Raw genomic sequence first — 11,289 nt, 5'->3', positions numbered from 1 at the left:
TGGTGCGTTAGTGAGCCCGAAAGGCATCACCAAGAACTCATAATGTCCGTAATGGCATCTGAACGCTGTTTTATGCACATCTTCTTTCCGAACCCGAATCTGATGGTACCCCGAGCGAAGATCTATCTTGGAGAAATAAACTGCCCCATGAAGCTCATCTAACAACTCATCAATACGGGGAATCGGGTATCTATTCTTTATCGTTCTCTTGTTCAGTGCGCGGTAGTCTATGCACATCCGAAGGGTGCCATCCTTCTTCTTAACCAACACTACTGAAGATGCGAAGGGACTATAGCTAGGTCTGATATGCCCCATATCCAAAAGCTCCTTTATCGTCTTCTCTATTTCCTCTTTGTAATGCCTAGGATGACGATAAGGTGTAGTAATAATAGGTTTAGCTCCCTCCTCAAGCTCAATGATATGCTCAAATCCCCTATCGGGAGGAATCCCTGGAGGAATATCCTCGAACACTTTCCTGTGTTTGTCTATAACTGTCTGGATATCACAGTGATATCGCTGTCCTGTACCCTGTATCTCCTTGGACGAGATAAAACACTGAGTAGCCCACTCTATATCCTCATGTCTCAAGATAGCCTCCATCCTGTGAGCTGAAATCACCCGGGGAATACTATCCGAGATAGCTCTAAGGATCACCAATTTATCACCCTGTGAAAACTCCAACTGCATAGTCACATGATCAAATGTATATCTACGAAGAGTACTCAGCCACTGTCTGCCCAAAATAGCATCCAACCCATCTAGATCAACCACATAAAAATCAGACTCTAGAAGATAACCCTCAAACTGAATCCGAAGCCCGGCTACCTTCTTTGTGCACCTCAAAACATCTCCACCAGCTACCTTAACATCAAACTCAGGTATGGCCACTGTCTGTAATCCCCTCCTAGATACCATCTGTGTGCTAATGAAATTATGCGAGGCTCCTGTATCTAAAAGGCAAATAATACGCTGGCCTCTAACAACCCCTTTCACCCTGAAAGGATGACATGCTAGTTCACTAGATAGGGTAGCTAAAACTGGAGATTGTTCAGGAGTAGTTTGTTCCTTTTTCTTATCTTTACCCATCTGCTCTTCATCTTCCTTCTCATCTTCGCTGTCCCTACTGCTATCCTCTTCCCGTGGTTCTTCTACCTCTTCCTCCTCTTCAGAATGGATCTCAACATAGTGGATTTTGCCCTTACCCAAACATCTGTGATCAGGAGTCCAAGGCTCCCTGCAAGTAAAGCATAAATTCTTCCTCCTCAATTCATTGCGTGACTCAAAATCCAATCTGGGGGTATTTGTTTTTTGCTGTTTTTTGTTCCCCTTGTAAGAAGAGGATCCTTTATAGGATTTCTTAGGAGGCTGCGACAACGAAGGAGTGTCCAAATCGTGAGCAATCTTAATGGCGTCATCCAAGGTGTTTGGTTTTAGGACCTTGACCAAGCCTCTAAATCTGTCCTGCAATCCTTCTGTGAATAACATCACCTTGCGTTGCTCGGACATGTCAGGTACCATTACTGAAATCCGCTGAAACTCATCTATATAATCCAAAGCCCCGCTCTGTCGTAACTGAGCCAAATCTCTGTAGTAAACCTCGATGTCTTTCCTGTCAAAACGGGTGATCAGCTTTGAGCTGAAAACTTCATATGAAGTGATGAGTCCGTGATCTTGAGTGACTAGACCGTGGTGCCACCAATCATAGGCTGCGCCTTCAAGATGCATTGTAGCAAATCGGATAGCTTCTGTTTCTGTCATGGGCTTGAGTGTTAGGTAAGTATCCAATTTATGAATCCACGCCCTTGCTGTAGTTTTATTGCTGCCATCAAACATGGGAAGTGTTAATTTGTTCATAACATGTTTAAGATCCCTGTTTTGCATCCTGGGCCTCCTATCGTGATGGATTTTTTCAGCTTCCCTCTTTTGGTTCAAATATTGATTAAAATTCAGGTTTTGTTTTATATGATCCGGAAGTAAATCCCACTCGTCATAAGTAACTATAACATTATCAGCTAACAAGGCTGGAGTTTCAGGATGAGCCACTACTTCTCCAGCGTTATTTCCCACAAAAACAGGCATCAAGGGTCTATCTGTATTCCGAGTAGGAGTCCTTATTGTGCGGGGTGTTCCTGCAATGCTACCACCTCCACTATGGTGGCTGGGAGCTCTCCTATTAACCGGAGCTAACTGCTGCATGGCACCTGTGAGCTGTTGTAATGCTGCAGCAATATTATTTTGTCCTTCCCTGATAGCTCGCATGGTCTCCATTACTTCCCTATCCATTGCTTCCTCATTACGTGCCATAGGAGAAACCTGTACTTGTTCCTGAACCTGTTCAACTCTAGTCGTTTGTTCAACCTGGATTTCTGGCCCAAAGCTTATATCCTCATCCACCGAATAACTGTCTTCCACTACCAAATGTTCTGAAGACTCTGTCCTTTCCGGCTGAAGATGTCGGAATGTATACTGCCTCTTACTCATTCATAAACCTGCAATAATAGTTTTCCACAGGCTGGCAGGGTCTCTAGCTCTGATACCACTGTAATAATTTAATCAACTATCCCACAACAATTTACTGTTAAACTCTGGTAGTTCTGTCCTTATCTATTTTTCTTCCTTTGATGAACACTTCAGGAGTCTTAAATATTAATTTTCTTTTGCCAAACAAATCATAAACTTCTAGAGTACCCCTTTGATTGTAAAGTCTGAATGTTGTATTATTAGTCCAGGCACTATGGAAAAAATACACGAGGACATTACAGCAAACAGTTGTCAAGTGACCGATATCTGTCACTACAGATTGTTACAACATGAAGATTAAATACTAATACTCATTACTGCCTGGAGCTGAGTCTAGAATTTGTTCACAATGTGCATCTACAGTAATGTGCCAGTCGAACTCAAGTCACAATATCTTGAAAACAATTTCAGTGTTCATACAGATTAATTTCTAATTAATGACTCCAGGAATGTCAAAGGATTTTCAGAACTAACCTTCGATTTGTATAGAACTGGAATAGTGGATTTAATGCAGTCCCGTTAATTTGATGATGCTCAGGGACGTGTGCAAGGATTTAAACTGGCTTTATAACCTTGGTCCGATTACCTCTGTGTACACCTGCTGCGTGTATTAGTCTTCACTCCATAACCGGCTGCTGCACTAAGCTGGAGCTGGCGTCTTCAATCCCAAATTAAACACCTGCACTCGCCCGACCTATGTGGATGTGATTCAGTTGAATCCGACTGCGTCTTTATTCCTGGGACGTCACGAGTGGAAGATGGCTTGGTCGACCCTATCACTCGTTCATCCACTCCCTTCCATGCGTGAGCGGCTCTACTCCAGTCGGGGTAATACGTGGTCGCTGGGAATGGTGTGGACGTTTGCAAAGACCTGACGTGAGCAATGTAACTCAATCACCTCTGGCTTATGGCACTTGTTTCTGATTCACCACTGAAAACCTACTCGGCTCAACAAAATCTCCTTGCGTAATAGTTATACTGTTCCCGTTTACTCGCAGGAGCAGATAGTATAAACAACCGAACGTATACTTTTCCCTAGATTCAACTCGCCCAACACACAATCACTTCTAAATAATATTCACTTGTACACTCACCTGAAAGTTATTGCCGAATTGCCCATAACATTGAGATTAAGAAATTTAAGGAAGTCTGGGGCTACGTCCAACTCCCTTGGTATTCCCAACCTTGAGGGTTTTCGTCCTCCCAGTCACATTCAAGCAACCAGCCTTATCTGAACATTTGATATCAACTTCGTGTGACAATCCCAATGTAGGCTCTCCTTTTTATAACCTCGAAATGAGGGAAAAGAGTTGGCATGAGATATGTGGGATAAAAACCACTGTTTCGTCCTGTAGTGACTTAAGTCACTTTATAAAGTAAAACTTTATAAACATAAAGTGACTTTATAACTGAATGTCCAAATTAATATCAGATAAGCCTTTAAATTAAAGTTCTCAGTGTGACTGGTAAAACATCCTGATTGATGCCGTTAATCTATCCGGATGCGGAGATAGATTAACTCGGCGCCGCCACTAACGCGGAGAAGGGGACATGACATCGACCCACATGATTGGTTTATGAATTTGACCACACAGTCTTCCAATGTATGTTGCCTTGGCAGTTTGAATGGTATTTTAAAATTGATGTCTCTACATACTGCCCTTTTGTTCGAACATCTATGTCTTTATGCTTTCATCTTCATACACATTAGCTTATGATTGCATAGACAACTTGTTTCTTCACAACCAAAGATATATAACTCCTAAAGCTCCAAAACTGTACATATATTGTATATGCTATACATACAAATTTGTCATAGAGTTGAATCTTTTATGTCATATGAGCCTTTTACGAACATTAGACATGATTAAGATTTTGGAACAACCACTATTTTATAGACTTGGTTAACACAGAATCCACGATGGCTCCTCTTACCACTTGACTCATTTTAATATTGTTTTCTAGTGATAGTTTGATTGATATCATTGATTCCTGTGTTCAGCTTCTGATGCATCATGCCTATATCTATTCCTGCATAGCCATACAATATATTCAACCATTTTTTATATAAAATTTATTTTTATCAATCCATCGCTACATAATCTTTGTAAGTCTAAAGATACCCCACAAATATTAAATATTCAAATTCTGCCTTGAATGTATTTGTCAAATGAAAACTTGCATAGATATCTTTAGCTTTTCTTAAGCACTCTATAATATCAAACTTTGACGGTTTTGATAAGAGCTCAGCTTTTAGAATGATATTTGATGGTTGTGATGAAATCTCAACAAGATCTTTGTGCTTCCTATTTCAATGGCTCTACTAAAATTGTAATAGATAAGACTTTCATCCTAAATATTAATAAGATTTTCTCCATCCATAATGCTTTAGAACAATATATATTTTCATGTCTTTATTTGTTGTTTGTTTCTTCCATCACATGTCTTGTCTACAATATTCTCAATGGCTGCTATAAACATTTTACTACAATGTTCCTTGATATTGTGTACTGAATCCAAACATGTTTTTCTGTTGACTCCAGGCAGATATATATGTCGTATGGCTGATGTTTTCTTTATTTTCTTGAAATTGTGTACTTCATTCATATTGTTTTTTATATTTTATCAAGCCTCCTTTTATATCTCTATGCTCCATTTGTTTGATGCTACTTGTACCCTTTATCTTCTCATCAAACATATTAACCTTATTCTAGATTGAATGATATTTCTTCATATTCTTTCTATCCTTAATGAATGTCTCTGCTGGTATATATCTATTTAAACCTTGAAAGATGTCTTCTTTATATATTCATTTATACCAAATATACTCTTAAAATGTTGTACATAGGTGGGTCATATCTCATATGCTCTGTGCGTAACCATTTCCTTATGTCCTGCTTTATACTGACATAAATCTATCTTTGTCCCATCAGATTTTATATTGAATGGTACAAGCACACTTCTTCAGAATTTTTGCTATTATTTTCTTTAAATCTGTTATGGATTTAAATTTATTAAACACATTCCCTTCTCTTTCTTTATATCTTATAGAGAACTAAGTTATCTTTGCCACAACTTCTATCTTTCATCGGACTTCAATATATCGGGCTCCAACTTAGTATATTGATCAATCCTTGCAATGATTATAATGTCCCATTGTTGTCTGTCACTTACTTCAGATATTCAAGTCATTGCTTACACTAATACATGGTATAGGAGTTTATGGCATATGTAGTTGTCATGATATCCTCTTGTTGACTTCCATCTATTTGTGTATATGATAAGTGATTCAATTGTTATCTTATGAATGCATTTGCCATTGATGATGTTGACACTTGTAGTTTTGTTCATGGACATGAAATCCTTTGACATCAATGACAATCATTCCATCAATCTCCCCCTTTGTCATTGATTGCAATTACACATCTTCTGAATCTCCTCATTTCTCTCTATCCCCCTTTGACATCAATGGCAAAGGGTTAACCATTAGAAGTACTCATCAAAGCTCCCCCTATGGAAGTTATCTCATACTCCCTAATGGAGTCAAAAATTTAAAACTTTTGGACTTCTGATTCTGAATATCAAACTCCATGATTAAGCATGTGAAGACATAAGTCACATCATACTTGAAAAATAAGGACAAGCAGCATGTTAAAAATAGCAGGAAGAAGCTTTCAGATGAAATAAAAGGAAAATGTGCATAATGAGCAATATCCAATGAAAGGAGTAATCACTGACAATTAGGTTTGACGGCAAAAATAAGACTGAGACATTATTTTCTAAAGACAACAATATGATAGCTCCAGCAGTAGCAAGAGGATGAATATCAGCAAACATTGTATAAAGAATTAAAAAGAAGATTCTATGATTACTAGTTTTCTAGCAGCCAGTCATGTGAAAGCAAAAGTTGAACAGGGTCGAATCTCCTAAGTCATGATTTGGGAATATATACTATGAATGAAACTTGCTGTTGATATGGAAGAGAAGCAACCTATATATATGTGAAATGCAAATAGACCCGATCCTGGTGTGAGTCTATGAAGGATTTTGTGAAAATAGCTTCATGATTATCTAGCAGCATAGATGAATATACAGAGTTCGATGGTCAAACAATGCAAAGTTTGGATACTCTATAGACTGTGATACATAAAGAATTAGAAATAATCTTTTTACACACATCCTTATTGAGCAAAGATTAAATTCCAAACAAAATAAAAATGAGGATACGATACATGTGATTATTCTGTAGATATTACTGTTGTCAATCAGGATTGCGCCTATAGTGAGATTTAAAATCTAGCCATCCTGCTGAAACACGGAAACTCTCTCGAGTGGTGGGTTGTCCTAAAACAAGAGATGAATCTTCGGAAGCTAGGCCAGTTCCTAAGTTGTGATCACCTAATACTAATTTAAACATGAGATAAGGGTGAGAAATGAATAACAAGTAACAAAAACTAATCCTAAATGAGGTGATACACCAATGGTTTTGAATGTAACTTTAATCAAATCAGCACAAATTACGAAAAGACAATTGATTCACAATACTCAGACAAACACGTAACCACAAAAGTGTTTCTATGCAAGGACCGGGATCTTCTGCCTTGAAAGGGATATCTAGGTTTCACCAATTTTCTGCGAAAAGACAATAATCACACACATAGACCTATAATCACACGTATCAAGATTCAAATCTACAATAAGGAACGTAACTAAAATGAAGGCGAACACAACACTAGAGTAAAAAATCCACAATATTGCACAAGAACCAATGAGAAGGAACCGCTGAATCTCTATAATCAATACTAAAAAACAATCTCTGCTACAAATGCCCTTACAATCAACTCAAAATCTACAATGTGCAAAAATTTGAATCCGAAAGAAGGTCCCCCCTAATGAGGTGAATGTACAATATATAGAATAAATAATCCTAACTCGGATTCCAAGGTCATGCTTAGAAAAAATATCCAAAAATGACGAAAACTATGAAGAAGCCTCTGAAAACTGCTTTCAACCACCTGCACAACTGCTAGATAACTCGAAAACTGTCTCTCGCTCCTCAAAATCATGCACAAAAACCCAAACTTGGATGCATTAAGTAACCCACAAATATAGCATGTAAAACTACTCCTAATTATGCAATATATGCATAAAATAGGCTCTCAATGTGAACTACATGCATAACTGATCTTAACTACTCCATAAACCACTAAAAATAACACTTTATGACCCCATCAATGCATGAGAAATTGGAACTGTACTTGGCCTCATTCGCTATTAACTGCATGTTCCTTTTAGAGTTTAAAAATAGACTCTCAACTTCCCTCCTTGCATTTAGGAATTAAAAAAAATGTTACTCCACTTAATTCCCTTTTTTAATTAATAAAATCAAAGGTTTTATAATTGTAACCTCTTGATTTATTAATTTTACAATTAAATGTTATTTTTATTATATTTAATATTATTAATGTGTTTACTATTATATCTTCAATCAAATTTTTTTTTTTTATTTATAAACACGTTAGTGATATTAAATATAATAAAGGGAACATAAATGTATATATTTATAAGTGCTATGTTTTATGATAAATATTTTTTAACTATACAACACTTATGAAATATATTTCTTTATTTTCTTTATTATATTTATTTATATTTTAACAAGTATTAAATGATAAATATAGACATTCATCTTTAATACATGTTAAAACTTAAATAAATATAATAAAAATGGAACTCCAAAATAAAGAAAAATGCATACTTCCTTAGATGGACCTAAAATCACTTTTAAAAATAGCAAAGGGCAAAAGTTAAAAACGTGAAAGGCAAAAAATGAAAAGGAAAGGCATTTGTTTTTCATTTTGTTCATTCACGTTTTGGGAGGAAGGGCTGAGGGTTTTCAAACCCTAGCTGACTGCATAGTTTTTCTGTTGGACATTCACCATGCGGATTTCTTTTGATCTCGGATGCCATATTCAGTGAACCTTTGGCCTACGGGTTTTCTTTGATACTCATAGGTTTCTTTTGAGAGTTTGCCATGTCGTTTTTCTTCCATATGAGTTTTATTCTGAGTGTATTGAGCTCTCCATGTGTGAGCTTTGATTGTCATTAGATGCCATGTATACTTCAGATTTTCCGTTGTTGATGGACGGCTTTTACCTTCAGTCTGGGCACGATTTTGAGTGCAGGTTTTATTGTTGTTGTTGGGGTTTCATTCTTTTTCCTACAGCGTATTATTGTTGAATGGCTCCTTCTTGACCATGGACAGCTTTGTGCTGCTGGAGGATCATGTTTTTCTATTGCTGTTGGTGATTTCTTCATGGCCATATGCAAGCCGTAAGTCTATGAAAAAACTTTCTTCCTTTCATGGGTTGTTTTATGCATTTGTTATAATACTTTATTCATTGCAAGGAATGAGGTTAAAAGTAGAAGAAATACTGTGACAAGCCTGCATACAAATTCCTTTAGTCTTTTTTTTTCTCTTCTTCATAATGTTCTATTTTGCTTTGGAGTATCTATGAAAGGAAATATACCAAAAAAAAAAAAATGCTGAGTGCATAAGCCATGGAACATTGTACTGTTGTTTTGCAATTTTAGCATTCTGTCCATATTTGAACTGCATAGCTGATGATATAATCTTCTCATTCTTCTTCAATCTATTTGTAGACCCATGTAAAACAGCAAAACCGTCTTGATATGCTTTTATTAGACTCCATTGATGAAACAAATATAGCTTAAAGCATCTAGTAAATTGGATATCTTTTAGATAAACATAGTTGAGACATGTGATTCCTTTCCCTATATCAAAGTCATTCATTCTCATCTCCTCCAATTTGAACTCTTGATAATGGAAAGTAACCAATGACACCAATCAGTTTTATTTAAACAGGATACAATTATGATTGTTGCGAAAGTTTTTCCCTGTTATAGTTCTCTAATTTGATCCACTTCTCCATACTTTCAATGTTCAATCCAGGGTCCATGCATAATATTTAATATGCTGCAAGTTTTTAAAGCCAATCTCCAAAATCTGGGAGAAGTTTTGCTGTTAATAAAAATGATGAGGTGTATTGAGTTGACTTGCAACCCTGACTAGTTGTTGGAACATGTTCTTTTCATTTATGAGACCTATACCTTGATTTACGTTTGCTCTCTTTATGACCTGCAAATTGAACTATGCTAGTTATATTGTAGACATGGTAGCTTGATTCTATGCCATTCATATGCTGATTGCATATCATATATCTGATTGTGCTTGATTTCCGTTACATTGCCTCGTTCTTGATGACATAATGCTCTTCAAATAACAATTTTATTTCTATCATGAAATAACACTCATGAGTATTTACTGCTATAAATCATGGGAGTTTTTGTTATGCTATTGATGGCATGATCTGTTATTATTCTTTCATGTTGTTTAGAAATCATATCTGTTATTATTTTTTTCTGTTGTTCGGAAATTAGATCTGTTACCATGTTCTGCATGTATACTTGCGAAGATCCAAATCTTTTAATCTTGTAGACTAATAATACTATGAGCCCTCCATGATTTCATTGAAAGGTTTCATACCTGTAACACGTGTACGTCCCTTTAACAATCTCCTCTTGTCTTCAATCTCCTACTATGGTTCAACTAGAAGGTCCCATACTTGTATTTTATGTATGCCCTCTCGACAGTCTCCCTTTAGTCTTTGACGCTACATGATTTGACCAGAAGGTTTCACGCTTGTAGTTTATGTGTGTCCCTTCAATAGCCTCCTCAGTTCTTCAGTCTTGGCCCCTACATGATTCAATCAAAAGGCTTCAAGCTTATAATTTATGCAAGATCATCCAACAACCTCAAACTTCATACCTGTATCTGCACATGGAACAAACTCATTAGTATAAATATGTTTTGCTTTTCATATCCCTTTCCTTCTTGTCTTTTAGCATAGTTATCTGAATAATCACGTTGTATGAACAATAGAGTATAGATGATAGGAAAGTTATCCATTGCTCAGTTCATATGAACTGACCCATTTCTTCTTTTATTTTATTTTTTGCAGGTTTACTCCCAAACAGAGATGCGGACTCAACCCTTCAACATTCAGTGCAACAAACCTTCCATTCAGGCAATGGATGCCTTTCCTCTTATCTTGTCTTTTCAGTACTTTTCTGTTTATACAATGTTTTTAATTCAAATATTATGTTAGGAGCTAAGAATGCTTGTGATATCTGAATGCATTGTATTTAAGTACTATGTAACACTTTATACCTCATCAAAACAATTTTTTGGATATTTTAATAAAAAATGTACTGTTTTGGTACTTGTATTTTGAATAAAAGTGATCAATTTTCTTGTTTATTGATTCCTGTACTTTACTTTCTGCATTCTTTTCATTCTGTAATATGTACTCTCAGCCATTAAACATACTTAGTCAGCAAACTAAACACATTTAGTTCAGCATATAACATAGCAATTTAGGAGGTATGTTAAATTGGTAACAATTACTGTTGAGAAATGGTATCTCAAGGAACTATTGATGCAATTCGCTAGTATGGTGAAGCAGTGACGATGAAGGAAAGATTTGTCTCTAGTGTCAACAAATAGAGCAATCCAGTTGAAGGTCATACAAACACTATGAAGAACATAGAATTTTTAAATTGAATAAAGAAGGTATTGAATTCTTTGTCGGCCATTTCTCGCACTAGTGCCGCATAATGAAAGACAACTCCGGGTGAACAAAGGAAGTCTTTGCACTGATATATGTCTTGTTGTTATTTACCAAAGCT

General features: G+C 36.3%; 1 long non-coding RNA gene across 1 annotated transcript; it reads left to right on the top strand.

The window, feature by feature from the left end:
- The first annotated feature begins 8,325 nt into the window (after positions 1-8,325).
- On the top strand, positions 8,326-10,861 carry LOC149576669 (uncharacterized). The gene is made up of 2 exons (XR_016362038.1): positions 8,326-8,853; positions 10,563-10,861. It is a non-coding gene; the product is annotated as an uncharacterized LOC149576669 (long non-coding RNA).
- Positions 10,862-11,289: the final 428 nt, after the last annotated feature.

Source organism: Cupressus sempervirens, chromosome 1, assembly GCF_028749045.1.
Source record: "Cupressus sempervirens isolate cs-2001-9-10 chromosome 1, ASM2874904v1, whole genome shotgun sequence".
Taxonomy (NCBI): domain Eukaryota; kingdom Viridiplantae; phylum Streptophyta; class Pinopsida; order Cupressales; family Cupressaceae; genus Cupressus; species Cupressus sempervirens.
The sequence above is the reverse complement of the archived record's forward strand: the minus strand, read 5'-3'. Positions and strand labels throughout refer to the sequence as shown.